The 14,796-nt window shown below is 55.6% G+C and overlaps 1 protein-coding gene across 9 annotated transcripts in view; it reads right to left on the bottom strand.

Annotated features, from left to right (window-relative positions):
- The window catches only part of AGPAT3 (1-acylglycerol-3-phosphate O-acyltransferase 3), a 78,615-nt gene that overhangs the window by 17,125 nt on the left and 46,694 nt on the right, over positions 1-14,796 (bottom strand). The window contains exon 1 of one of the 9 annotated variants that reach the window (XM_054578826.1): positions 13,598-13,717. The exons of 6 other annotated variants lie outside the window; for them this stretch is intronic. The gene's annotated coding sequence lies outside the window, so the exon portion shown is untranslated. Of the gene's footprint in view, positions 1-9,835; positions 9,947-13,597; positions 13,718-14,796 lie in introns of those variants that run through there. 2 more of the 9 variants (XM_054578860.1, XM_054578813.1) reach the window with 2 other exon arrangements.

Here is a 14,796-nt window from a genome sequence, read left to right as displayed (position 1 = left end):
CTCAGCAGCCCCAAGAGCGCTAGCTTGTGTACCCCTTACATGATTTTTCTATGGATGGATCAACCAAAAACATTTACTTAGTATGATAAACAATAAAGGACCCAAAATACATATTTAGCATCATAAACAATAAAGGCTATACTAGATGAAACAAGTGTAACAAGAGATACATCTAACAATACGTCTCAGTCCTTACCTGTTTTTCATCTTTCATTTTTAAAAAATATTTTTGTATTAAAATGATTTTTAACGTAACACAAAAACGATGATTCAAAACAGCAGCAACATACACACGTGGCCATTCCCGACTGCTAGTGTGAGCTTTTAGAAGACACACAGCACATTTGAGCATAAATAGGATACGCCCAACACAAGCGATGAAGCCTCAGGAAAGTCACCCAAGGCCCCTCCCCCGGCCCTCCCCTCATCACCCCAAGGGCCACCACCATTATTCCTTAAAGTCTCATCATCCCCCAGGCAAGATGGTGTCGTGCCTTACTTTTTTGAACTTCAGTCTGCTGGGATTTGCTGTTTGTTCAATCTTGTTTCTAAAATCCCTAAATGTGGCGTGTGTCCTGCAGCTCATGTGCGTTGCTGGACAGGAGCCCAGGGTGGGAATGTCCCTCAGAGGGTCCTGGGTCTCCCAGGAAGAGTGGGCTGTTTCTGGTCTCTGCTGTGAGGGACGTGCTGCTGGGCCACTCCGGTGTGCGCTGTGGGGACAGCCCTCGGACTGGAACCACGGGCGACTGACCGTGCCCACCTGAACTTTTCTAGATGCCACAGCTCTGTTTCCGGGCAGACTCCACACCAACACCCGTGTCCACCGCCAGCACACGACACTCTGGAGACCAGACCCAGGTCCAATCTCGTGTAAAACGGCATCACACAGTGCTGCTAACTTGTATTTTCCTGATGATTATGATGCCATAAATCCCCTATTGCAGAAACTGAAGCGCTACCCTCCCTGTGGTACATATGGGGACACTGAGGGCCTGACGGGACTGTGAGGCACAGGGGCCTGCCCCTCAAGACGGGCGAGGCCGCAGCGAGCCCTCGGCTGCAAGCCGCGCCTGGTTTGTGCGCCTGATGCGTGGAGACCAGGATTCCCTTGAGAAAAGGCCCAGAGCCCAGCTCTTCGCCTTCGCCCGTCACCACGATCACACAGGACAACCTGGCAAGCCCCCTGCGCCCGGGGCCTCAGGAGACACGGCTGAGCCAGGGCAGGACCTGGGCGGCGGGATGGCCGGCCCGGCCCGTTCGCATGGCGCCTTCTCAGGAATGCTCAGGCTGAGGTGGCGAGGAAACCCGAGCCTGTTTCCAAGTCCCTTCAGTAGATAATAGGTGTAAATGGCTCCAGGAGCCTGGCATCTGCACAACCTGGTCCCGAGGCTGAGGGGGCCGCCTCCTGGGCTCTGTGGCCCCTGTTCAAGCTGCCAGGACCCCACCTTCTCTGGGCAAGGGAAAAGCTGCATGCTCACCCTCCTCAAAGGGAGGTATAGGGTGGTGTCACCCCCTCAGGGACAGGCTGCTGGCCACTCGGAGAGGGGGAGTGAGCCAGGTGGTTCAGTGAGGTGGTGCTAAAAATAGTTCCACAGCAGGTAAGCCTCCCAGAGCAGCAACATGGCCCCACAGGGGACTCCAATACCACCCTCCACCAAAGAGAGCCAGCATGTGCTCTGGTGGGGGCAGCAAGGACTGGGAACCCCGACCAAACCCTCCTCCCAGCTCGAGTGCCCTGAGAAGCGGGACCCCCGGCAGTTCTGATGCTCTGTCCCTCCAGGTGCTCCTGCTGAGTCTGTGCCTGTGGCCCCTGTGGCCCCTGTCCCCGCCGTCCTGCTCAGGCCGGGCAGTGACTGGGAGAGCGGGCAGCCGCCAGCACTGTCGACCAGTTCACCGCGCTTAGCCAGGGGCTGACCTGCTGGCAGGGCTCTGCCCGGCCACTCTCAGGCCTGACTCTGGCACCTCACCAGGGGTGAACTGCGTCCCCTCAAAAGATACACTGGGGCCCTAACCCCAGCACCTCGACCTGTGGCTGTAGGTGGAAATGTGGTCTTTACAAAAGTAATCAAGTTACATGGAGTCACTGGTGTGGGCTCTAATCCCATTGGACAGTCCTCCTTATAAGAAATTAGGACATAGGAACGACTGTGTGAGAGCACAGGGAGAAGACGACGTTTACAAGCCAAGGACAGAGGCCTCGGGGGGCATCAGCCCTGTGACACCCTGATCTAAGACTCCGGCCTCCAGACTATGAAGGAATAAATTTCTGTTGCCGAAGCCCCACGTGTGGCGCTGTCACAGCAGCCCCTGCAGCTGAACACACCTCTTACAAACACGCAGGCCATATCCTAGAGGCCATTGCTCTGGAAGCGCAGGGGCCCTGCCCACGTCCTGCTGGAAGCTTGGCCCCCGCCACCCAGGTGGCCAGAGTCTGCCAGGGAGCCCGGGCCAGGCCTCGCCGTCCCTGCCTCAGAGCCCATCCCCGGGTGCCCGTGGGGCCCTCTCTCCCCAGCATCGGTCCCTTTGTCCCTCTCCCTCAAGAATTAGCCAGTCAGATGGTCTGACCTTCAGATACCCTCTGAGGATCTTTGAGGAAAACACATCTTTTTAACAAAGCCTTCCCAGAGAAACGGAAACTGAAGTCACAGTTCCACCACCCGCCACTCTCTCCAGGGCGGTGGCCAGGCACCTCCATGACTTTGCTCTCTGTAGAGAAGTGAGTGACTTTTTCTGCACGTGGAGGATGGCTCTTTCATTTACCCACAAGGTCAACATCCGTCCTTCCACCTGGGTGCCATCCATGCCTCTACCAACAGTGTCTCAGTCATACACCTGGGGGAGCAGAGGGGACCTGACACTGCGCTGTCACCTACAACATCGAGGCGGCCCCAGAGCCGCACGTCTTGCTCTGTGTCAGAGCAGGAGCTGGCAGTGCCACTCTGGGTGACCTGCTGCCCTAGTTTCTGAACACCAGGGAGACAAACACCGAGGGACGAGCTACCCCTTCTAAACCACACTCTAAGCCCCACAGCCTCGCCTGGTCCCGTTTGAGTGGTCTTCTTAAAAAAAGTCTAACCGTGAGCAGACAGTGTTGGGTGAGGTAAGAAGACATTGAAATATAGCAAAGTTCGCTGTTTGTGATGTTCTAGATAAAATGTCTGAATTATGGGATGAAAATAACTTTTAGTCACACGTGGATTTCAATAACCTAAATTCAGAGTCCATAATGAAGGAAAGCTAAGAGGTGGTTGTTATCGTCCCTCCTTCCTTCTTCCTTTCCTCTGTGCTACTCATCCACCCATCTTCCTGCCCATCTACCATCCCTCAACCCGTCCATCCACCCACCCATCCATCCATCATCCACCCACCCATTCATCTATCCATCCACCCGTCTATTCACCACCCATCTATCCATCCATCCATCTATTCACCACCCATCTATCCATCCATCCATCTATTCACCACCCATCTATCCATCCATCCAACTACCTACCCATCTATCTACCCACCCATCTACCCCCCATCCATCCACCCCATACGTGAGTGTCTGTGTCTGCAGTGTGCAGCGCAGACTGCGCCTGCTGTGAGGCGGCAGGACTGAAAGGGCGTGCTGGCTGGCTGAACACAGAGAGACGGGAATGAGCCCTAGATTCTTCATTTGTGTGTGGACAGTTCTGTTGTTTCCAAGTCAGGATACAGCAGAGGAGAAAGTCTACAGGCACAACTGACTACTGGAAACAAAGGATGGTAAAGACATAACATTACCTCAGATATTCCCCAAGCATCTTAAAACATTTTAGGTGTCAACGTTCACTCTTCAGAACAAGCCAAGAACCAGGAATAAACCCCCAGCGTTTTCAGAACAGCCAGCCTAGGTATTACAGAAGTAAACACTTTACTCACAGGGCCCTCGCTCCTTGCCCGGCTCCTCCTTACTCTGGCTTTAAACACACCCTGGACAAGCGAGGCTGGGCGGTCTCCTGGCCCACAGCCAATGGGAAGCACCAGGTTAGAAAACGGGGGAAGATGGATGCTAGAGGCAGACATCCTACTGACAGCAGCACAAAGGGACAGAGACGAGCTGGCCACTTCAGGTGGCACCACCTCCGAGAGTGTCCAGTGCTGGGGAGCTGGTGTGCAGACCCAGTGGCCCCTCAATGGCATCATGGATGAGAACATAATACAACAATTGTGGTCCACCCTGACCTCACCCAAGTCCTGAGAGACAGGGCTGTATCACATTCACTGAGAGACAGAGAGAGAGACAGAGAGAGTGTGTGTTTAAAGAAGGCTGGAAATCAGGGAGGTATTTTTATGAGTCCAACTATAATAAAATTTTAGATTAGACAAACAGAATCCTATTTTTTGAGGTTTAAAGGGGCTAACTTCAGTTCTTGGGTAAACTCACAGGACCAACTTATCTTTCAATAAGGCTGAAAAATATGACACATTTCTTTGTTAATAATCATGTATTACCAGTCCAACCTCACCAGCATTTTGGAATCACCAAGAAGTCTAAATACTGGAAAGGAGAAATAAAAACATCACTATGGCCCTGGCCGGTGTGGCTCAGTGGACTGAGTGCCGGCCTGTGACCCAAAGGGTGGCCCGTTCAATTCCCAGTCAGGGCAGATGCAGGCCAGGTCCCCAGCAGGGGGCGTGCAAGAGGCAACCACAAATTGATGTTTCTCTCCCTTTCTCCTTCCCCTTTCTAAAAATAAATAAAATCTTTTTTAAAAAAATCACTTTGTGCAGATAGAAGTTTTGTATCCTTAGACCCAAGAGAATCCACTGCAACCAAAATGCTACTATAAACAATAAGGACAGAAATATTGAAAGGAGTAAAATACAATATGCATAAATCAACATTCTAATAATATTCAATAACTAGTTCTAACTGAAGTATGTAATTAGAAGAAACAAAGAAAATAGAGCTTATTTCTTTCTGACTTGACAGTTCCAGGTCACTGGGCCTAAGATGGTCACTGGGGATGACGGAGCCACCTAGGAAGCTCTGCACTGAAGACAGGGAGCTCCCGGCAGCCTGGGAGCTCTGTTGCACGTGGTCACTTGGGCCCCATCTGCTGGGACTCCCCCGCCCCTGTCTACAGCGCATGGTTTTCTAGGTGGCTTTGTTGTCCCTCTCCAGCAGGCAGAAAGGTGGCAACCGGAAGTCAGGACTAGGGATTTTCTCTAAAGCAAATGAAGTGCAATCTCAGACTTCAAGCGCTTAGGGACTAGGAATATGAGGACACACGGCCCTGTCATACCCAGACAGCCACGGGAGTGCCCTCCAGTGGACACACCTCCACGTGAACACACAAAGACAGAAGGCATAGTGGAAACCGTGTGTACATTTGCAATAAAAAATACAAAACACCTATCCCCAAACTTCATAAGAACTAAACAATTCCTATGCAGAGAAACTTTAGACCGTCCTGAAAGATACGAAAGCAGAACTAAGCAAATGGGAAAACACTGTGCAACAGATGGCAACAATTAGTGAGATCTGCTGTATCTCACTAATGCCCTTGGCACAGCATGGAGTCGATTTGGCCCTGGGCCCTGGGCGAGCCACAGGGCCCACCCCATGAATGGAATGAGGTGGGAGTGACGTCCTAGACTCCAGAGCTTGGCCTGTCAGAGGCCTTGCAGCTCCCACAACACCACTAGGCCACCACGTCAGGAAGCGTGGGCTCAGCTGGCCTGCCCCACGATGGGCCCACATGGAGAGGAAAGGGACCCACAGCCCCAAGCAGGCTGCCAGCCAACTCAGCCACGTGAAGGACCGTAAGAAAGACCAGCGGAAGAACCACCCTGCTGAGCCCAGGACTGTGAGCCACTGAAACAGTGGTTGCTTTGAACTGCTACATTTTGAGGTGGTTTGTTAGACAATAATACATAAATGATACACGAACCATATTTTCTATGTTTATAAATATAACTGAACCCTAATTAAAAGGACAACAGTCTCCCACCCTTCACTCCCAGAACTAGATATGCAGATCCTACAGTTCATATGGAAAAGCCAAAACCAACCAACCATGGAAAAGAACCACGGAATAGCCCTACAAAAGATCACAGCATATCATGAACCCTCAATAAGAGTAATGAAAGTACAATTAAATGACATCCCAAAGCCACTCCTCTAGGCATTGGTAACAGAACTCCGCGCCTGAAGCAGGCGGTCACTGCAGGTTCCTCCCACATCCCCACTCCTATTGAGAATCCTTCGACCCCAGGAGGGGAGCCCCGGCCCCTGATCTCAGCCATAATGAGAACGCTAACCCCTCCTCAAGGGAGGAATACAGGGCCGCATCCCAGGCAGCGGGACGTCCTGGGGGAGTCCTTTGGGGCTTCCAGCAAGGCGTCAGCTCTCCTAAGAGTGGAGGCCATGCCAGCAGCTGCTGCCTCAAGAGGCAGGAATGACAAGAGTCAAGGTCTTTAAACCACCTTTCTGTTACTTGCAGCTCAACCCCCCGCCCCCCGCCCCGCCCCACCGCAGTGCACGGTCAGCGCTGTCACGGTCACCCCTGCAGCTCTGGCGTACAACAGAGTTTGCTGAATGGCTGACTTGTATTTCCTATACGTACATTTGTGACCAACGGCAGCATGACTCCTTAGTCCCGAACTACTAACATGTCATTAGGAGCCACCTCACCAAAGTTTCCTGAAAGAACAATGTCACAGGACATCCGCGTAGCGCACTACCCAGCCAGCCTGTCTGAGGCCTGCGAAGGCCGGCCTGCTGGGCGGGGCCGGGCAAGGCTGGGAGGAGAAGTGACACTGGCGCCAGGAGGCGGGAGACTGCCAACACTTCTCCCCGGGGACATGTGGGGCACCGTTCCAGGTAACAGAGGGCAGGCACAGAACTCTGGGTGCCTGGGAGCCCCACACAACCAGCGTCATCCTGACCACAGGCCGCTGGAGGAGCCACATGGATCAGAGTGTCCCAGGGCCACCAACAGAAGGAAGCGAGGCACTCCCTGGCGACTGTCTGAGGGGGAAGTAAGAGCCACGGGCCAACGACAGGACTGGCTCGGTGTCTGCCACGAACACTGCGCAACCCTGGCAGGGGTGCAAGGCCTGCTCCAATCTGTGGAGAGTGGGGGATGAGGCAGAGCCCTGGGGGCACAGAAGCCATGGTGCCACCGGGGCAGAGGCAGCCGGTGAAGCACCTCCAGGGACCCCTCACACCCTACCTACCCCAACTCTCCGGGCCCCCGAATCTCTTGTCCTTTTGAGGCTGCTCCGATGATTTTACTGGCCTGAGCACTGGCGGTGCTTGCAGGGCGGGGGCGGTGTGGGAGGGGTGTGCAAAGCTCCTGGGACCTGATGGCTGCACAGTGGGTCTGCAGCAAGTCTCTGGGCTGAGAGGACACAGCCAGGAGGCTGGCAGTGCGGCAGCGCCGGGGTGCCCTCCAACGGGGCAGGCTATGCGGCCGAGTTCCACTGCACACATGCTGGCACATCCACACGCACATCCATGCATGTATGCACATGCATGCACACACACACACAAAAGTCACAGCTAAGTTGGCTTAGACCTAATTTTGTGACAATGAACCGCCCACTATGATAAGGACATCCCACTCCCTGAGAAGCAGGCGGGAGTCTGCCATATGATCATCTGTCAGCTGGGGGCTGATGTACTTTTCTGCGTGTACAATATATTTTACAATTTAACAAATTACATGGGTCCCGGTTTCCTCTTGGGACTAGAGAGAGCCTGTCATTCCCGCCTTATGACAAGGGTAAAACGAGACAGTAAAAGTTCATGACTTTCCTTGGTCCCATCAGAGACCTAGGGTCACGGGACAGCCAGCTAACAGGAAATTAGGGGCAAGATGGGCATCTGCGGAGAGAGGGATGAGCCCTCGGGTTCCTGGGGCAGGTTCAGGATGCTGCTGAAAAGATTGTCTGCAGCAGCGGAGACCAGGGGAAGGGGCGCAGCTGGGAGAGCTGAGGCCCCTGCAGGCTTTTTCTCCACACCTCCGTCCCTGCCCCCACCCAGGGAGGGTCCTGGGGAGGCGTCTCCTGCGCAAACTCAAGAACAGGCGGCTACTTAAGGGTGTTTTTTACAGTGAGAACACAGCCTTAAAAGATGAATAAAGCCACTTACAAAGATAAAAATGTTGTCACATTTGTCATTAAAGAGGCATTACGATTCACACACTTGAAAAAAACAGAAGTTGCCCTGGTCAGGTCGCTGAGACAGTGAGCGAGACACGCCAAGGCTGCGGTTTGGACCCCCAGCCCTGGGTCAGGGCTCGCATGAGAACCAAGCAGTGAAAGCATCAAAGGGGGGACAACAAATCTCCCCCTTCCTCTCTCAATCGATCACTGAATAAAATTTTAAAAAATTTTTGAAGAGATTTTTGAAAAGTTAGGGATTCAAAATGGAATAAACTAACTGGGTTTCAAATACCCGCCCTTGGCCTCCGCTCATGGCTATGGAAGAGCTGCCACACGTCACTTCATGGTCCCACCACGGCCCCTGGTTCAGGTGCAGTTTGGAAAAGGTCCACCTTATCCCGTCACGGAAGGGGAGGTCCCCCGTCCCTCAGCAGTTTGTCTCTTATTGGAGCCTCTTGTCAGAATATCAGCTCAGAACATCTCAGGTACACAAGTGTTTTGAAGTGAAGGGTAGTATCCAAGAACATCAATCAAATCCAGGAAATAGAGGGTTAGGCAGGGAGTGAAATAAAGACGGCCATCAGTGAACAGTGTGCCCGCCTTGTTCGCCACCCGCCCGGGAACTGGCACCAAGGCGTGACCCTGGGACCCAGGAGCAAGGCCCTGCCCCCTTCCTCTCTTCCTGTCCCTACCGGCCCCAAACTAGAAAATGGGAAGGGCCTGGGGGCAAGGTGCGGGGGAGGGGCGGGTAGCTCAAGGTCCCAGCACATCACCGCCTTGGCGCCAGCCCTCGGGCTGGTCCTGGCCCAGGCTGTGCCGCTGCTCTGTCCCCACTTTGTCATTGGAGCTGTGGTTTCAAGGACACACAGCACAGCCTGTAACATCTACTTGGAGTTGTGGTTGTGAGGAGTGGTGAGAGCGAGGCAGCAAGGAGCCATCGCTGTCCTCCCGCTGGTGCCCCGGAGGGGGTTGGACCCCAAGGACACGCTGGCCCAGGACGGGGAGCAGGCACCCCCAGTCATGAGTGGTCTCTGCGCCGCTTCTTGCCGGGTCCTGTGACGACAGCTCCCCTCGCTGAAGTCAGTGTCTCCAGGAAAATCAGGAAAACCAGGAAGTCCACGGCATCTGGTGAGGCGGGAGCCACCCACCCCGGCTGGTCCTGGGCGGCACCCTCCCATCCCACTTGGAAGGTAAGATGTGATTTATAAACAGACATGAATTCACCCCCTTCTCAGGCTCTCTTCTGCTGCTCTTCCCAAGTCCCCCAAAATTTACACCAAACGCCCTTAGTTCTCCAGGTTACCCCTAACGAGGCTGCTGTAGTCCGTGGCGCCAGTGCCCACGCCCCGGCGGGCTCCCCATGGAGGCCTGGAGACGTCAGAGAAGGAGGAATCAGAGAGGTGCTCAGCCAGCCCCCGAAAAGAACACATCCTTCTGTGCCCCTTCCAGGGAACCGGCTTGGGGCAGACATCTGCCTCCCTCAGGAGCCATGTCCACCACTGCCTCCCCTAAAGCCAGAGGAAACCCACGGCAACCCAGCTGGGGGCTGCCCTGCCCGACCCCGCGGAGTAAGCAGAACGGACAGCCTAGACCACAGCCCTGCACCTCCCCCCTCGGGGGACTCAGCCAGCAAGACGCGGGGACAGCCCAGGCCCACTCCTCATGAACCTCCAGAGGATAAAATATCCCATAAAAATACCTGTGGGCTGGAGAGTCATGAGGGGCCTCCCCAGGCCTGAATTTCTAAGCGTGGCTCTGGGGCATCTGGTCACAGGAGCGGAGCAGGGACGGCGTTTCGCCAAGTAGGTGAAATGTTAGGGACTGTGCTGCAAGCGCCCTTTCCGACTTGGCACTGAGGTCACCAGAAGAGTGGGGAGCGTGGAAGACAGGAAAGGTCGAGGTTCAAACTCCGCGCGGGCCTCCTCCTTGAAGCAGCCTGGCCAGCCCTTGGGGACCCTGGGCTCAGCCTGGAACACAGCCCATTCACAACACAGCCCATCTCTGGGGCTGTCCGCCTCGGGGGAAGGCCATCACACCACATCACACCACCGAATCCCTCACTCTTGCTGTGCTCTCGAGCTTGGCCTTAAATAGAACTCTGTTTTCTGACCTCGCCTTTACTAAATGTGGGGCACAAGCTATGGCTGCCGCTCCACCAACATGGAAACCTCCCAGCCAGCAAGACCGCAGCTCTGCCCTTGTTCTCCTCTCCAAGCGGCTCTTCTGCGAGCCACGCTGCACTCCCCCCATGCTGGGGGGGCGCTCCCAGATGAAGGTGAAAGTCCAGGCTGTGGCGGGGGGCTGGGCTGGCCTAGCGACAAGGAGGCCGCCCCAGAGGACTTGCAACTCCAGGAGCTACCCCGAGGGCTGACCACTGCGGGCACGACCCTGGGGTGGGGGTGGGGGGGCAGGTCCCTGACCATCGGCTGGGCATCCACCCTCCTGGCCTGGGTTTTTCTCCTTGTTCTGGACCATCAAGAGCAGTTCAGCAGGATTAGTAAGAGAAGCTACTAATTATATATCCTCTCTCCTCACTGGAAAGTGGGCACAGAGTACTCTTGGTCCCGAACCAAGACAATACTTTGTCACACTGGAACCGACAGACACCTCAGGGAAGGAGGGTGTCTCCAGGAAGAACTGCAAAGTGTGACCCAGCCCTTCAGAGACAGCTTTCGCAGCCTCCCTGTCCCCGTCACCCGGGACGGCGCCTAGCATTTTGCGAAATTGTGGACCACCAACACCCATCAAACACCAACAAACTCACAGTGCGTCTCCCCGACGGACTCTGCAGTGGCCGCGCACGGCAGTGCTGGCTCTCCCGAGGGCCCGTGGTACCTGCACCCCCCACGCAGCGTTCCTTTCTATTTCTGTGAAGGAACCGGCCGAGGCCACCCTGGAGACACAGGTGTCCGTGTCCCTCCCTCACAGCCTTGGGACTGCGCATCACAGGCTCTGCTTGCCGTGGGCCACGCAACCAGCCTGGGCCTCAGCGTCTCTGCCCCCCAGAACCCACCCACCCACATGGCCTTCTAGGTCAAACTGGATTAGCAGAGGCTGCACAAGCCCATGGGTTCTGAGAGCTTCCAGGTGGCACTGCGAGCTCAACTGAACGACACGTGGTGTATGCCTTTGTAACTCAGAAGACGTCTCAAGGGCCCTCCAACCCATGAGTAACTTACTTCCCAAAGAGCTAGATCTACAAAAAAGGGGGAATTCACTGTTGCCATCAGCTGAGAAAAAGTGAAGCGACAGCCCTCAGGAGATGCCTCTCTGCACAGCAACTGGCCCACCGTGCTCCAGCCAACCCGTGAGGGCCCGCCCTTCCGCCCCGAGGAGCCGCGTGAGGAGCCCTACGGAAATTGGGAGGCAGGTGGGAGGATGAGCGTTTACAAGGACAGCCGGTGAGCTGTGGCCGGCACCACACCACCAGAGGCACCGGGCCAAGCCTGGTCGACGCCGCGCGCCCGCCGCTGGGGGCGTTTGTCCCTCAGGACCAAGCCGGGCGGAGAGCTCCGTGACAGGGACGCTGCATACGCTGCACTGCCGGCGGCAAGGGACACACGTCGTGATCAATCACACACATGCCGGGGGCAGACTGACCAAAATGTCATGGGGGTATGTCATTACATCTTGGGTAATGAAATAATACGGACCTCTTGGGATGCTTTTCTGTTTTTCATTTAAATTTTTTTGGCATGAAGCAATTATGACTTATATAATTATAAAAATGTTATTTTTTTTTTAAAAGTCATTCTTGACATTAAAAATGGCTTTGAAGAGTCCCTAAGAGCAGCTACGGACGAGAACACCCCAGCACCGACACTTCGGTGAACCATTTCTGAGCCCAGAGCAGGAGGCCCGCCGTCAGGCCCGCGGCGGCAGCAATGCCGGTCCTCTGCCAGCGGCCCTGGCGTGGCGTGGCATGGCGTGGCACGCAGGGTGGCCTCAGGTACAACTGCTCTCACTCCACAGGTGTGACTTCTGCTAACACGGCTCTTTCTATTAGGCACACGTTCCGCCACCAAGCAATGTGACAAGTTTGTAGAGGTGACACCCCTGTGGGGAAGCTCTCAAGGCCTACTTGCGGGGGTGCGGGGGGAGGGAGAAGGCGGAAGAGGGGACGTTGAAAGGCATCGGGACGCTACCCAGGCGGGCACGCTGGCTCTGCCGCTAAGAGGTGGCTCGTCTGTTGCACTAATTTTAGGGATCTCTTAGATTAAGTGAAACTGAAAACTGAGCGCTTGCTGGCTCCAGAAGTGGACTCAATGAAATGGTCACCGCAGGCTCTCCCGGAGCCCAGCAGTGTCTGGGGCACCAGCGCACAGGATCTACCAGCAAATCGATCTTTCAAAAACACAAGGCGGCTTTTACCTAAAAAATGCCACCGCTTTAGGAATACTTTGGAAACACTAAAAATTTTCAATTGCTTTCAATTTTTAATTCCCTCTAATTGGCATAGAAACTCCAAGCTCCCCCTCTCACTACAGCTGAAAAGCCGTCCCCAAGGAGCGCCGCTCACAGCCACGCTGCCCGCAGCGCCCTGCACTCTGTCCAGCCCCGGTGGGAAACGCACCCGAAACCACGGCCCTCTCTAGGCTGGGCTCTCCTCCTTCCCGCACAACTCCCCGACTCCCATTAGGCTAATTTTTCTGAATTGTGACATCTGTTCCATAACAGGCGTACTGGCTGAGCCAAGACGATGATAACGCAGTCCCCCTCGGGGCATCCCGTGTGCCACCCCGCCCCTCGGTCGCAGGACCGGGCGGCCACAGTGGGTGGGACCGGGCTCTGGGGCCGTGCCAGGCAGCATGTGGGTAGGCAGGTTACGTTAACCTTGCTGTTACTCAACAATTCAAAGCAGCACACTTTGATATTACAGCCCAGCGTGCATTTCATAATGAGTCTTGTCACAGCGCCACATCTGAAAGCAATGGCTGGTAATGTTGCTGAATACGAAGAAAAGTGATCTGTCAGGGATGGCAGATGCGTGGCTGGGGGTTTGAACCACTGTTTTCTTACATGTCATAGGTGGTCCTGGAACCTTACACCAAATCTGAAGCAAGGCTCACTGAGAAAAGCATGGCTCTGTCCCTGGCCACTGTGCCCAGAGGTGGCAGCTGCAGGGACCTCCAGGGGACTGGCTGAGTCCCCACACACCTCCCTGGCTGGTCAGGGCCCCGTGTGGCACCTCCCACGACCTTGCCGCTTGGTCAGACGTCCCCGCAGACTTTCCTGCTCTGTGCCCAGTCCCTTGCTAGTGAAGGGTTCACATGAGGCACGAGGAGGCAGGTCCTTGCTGCGGAGACGCAGACAGGACACAGCCGCTGGATGCTGTGCGGCCCGCAGGTGGCAGAGCCACAGCGGCAGTCATCCGGGGACCCACCAGGGAAGCTGCCCTCCCGAGGACTCTCTGAATCGTCCCCATTAGTGGCAGCGAAACACCCCAGTGGAGTCCACCAACCTTTCCAGGGAGTGCCGACAAGTTTACAAAGTGGTGGCGGTGCCTTCGACAGAATGGAACCCCCTCTGGGACCTCGAACGCAGAAATGAGCTGAGCTTGTGCAGTGAGCTGTGGGTCAGCGCCAGTCATAGCCAGGGGTAGGCGGAGGAGGGGCAGTGGGGACCGCCCTTCTGTAGGCCGTGCCAACTCTGACAAACGCCAGCTGGGACACTGGTTCCTGGCAAGGGCGGCCGCTGAAAAGCCTGCACGTAAGCTTAGTCCTAACTGGGGAGGAGACAGCTCTGCCGCCCCAGAAAGCCAAGACCTCGACGTTCCTCCCATTCTGAGCGTTGGGAATGAGGACAGGACACAGACGGGTGTGGCAGGGGCTTCCCAGCTCCTCCGCACAGACCACAACTGGTCTCAGTGGCTCAGATGAGAGGTAGAAAAGGAAACGTCAGAAGATGGACTAGGAGCCCAGCAGGCACCTGGCCCCGGTAGGTGGGTGGCATGCTGGGAGGGGAGGCAGACCCACCCCTTTCTGGGTCTGGCTGACACTGACCAGCACCACCACACCTTACGGGCCAGCAGGCCGGCAGCCTTCAGAACCTGCAAGCCGCTCGCCTCCCCGGGCCCTGACTGGCCACCGATGACAGGGGGTGTCCTGGAGTGAGCCCTCGCCGCTGACACACCTGCATCCAGCCCGAGGACGGCCCCCTGCGGGTGGCTATCTGTGGGCCCTGGTGCCACTCGCCTGTGCCAATGATCCTTCCCTCTCAAAAGTGCCCTGCAGTTTGTGATAAAGGGCCACTCCTCCTAGGGGACCTGGGGACCTTCCTCACCAACAACTGCCCTGGCCCACACTCACGGAGGCCGAGGCCCCTTTAATAAGGGTTAAGTCTCCCTCCCCTCACCTGGACTGACTCCTCCCCTAAATCCCACATTTACCAGCTTATCTTTTGGTTCTGGGTCATTCTCTTTGCATATCGCACCTTTGTAACATAAGATCTAAGATGCAAATACCTGTGGGGAGTAACCGCATCCTAAGAAGTAAATGACTACAGAGCTTGGGAGGAGGGGGGCCCTGTGGCAGGAAAGGGCCGTGGAGGCCTGGGGGGCCCCTGGGGGCTGCAGGGGCCTGGAGCTAGTGGGCGAGCCCCGTCCTGTCTAATGTCCTCGCTGCCTGCAGCGCCCCTCTGTGTCACCGAAAGCGGAAGACA

This window comes from Pteronotus mesoamericanus, unplaced genomic scaffold (assembly GCF_021234165.1).
Source record: "Pteronotus mesoamericanus isolate MK-2021 breed Mesoamerican mustached bat unplaced genomic scaffold, CSHL_Meso_final contig_116, whole genome shotgun sequence".
Lineage (NCBI taxonomy): Eukaryota > Metazoa > Chordata > Mammalia > Chiroptera > Mormoopidae > Pteronotus > Pteronotus mesoamericanus.
Note: the sequence above shows the minus strand (reverse complement) of the source record. Positions and strands in the feature narration are given on the sequence as shown.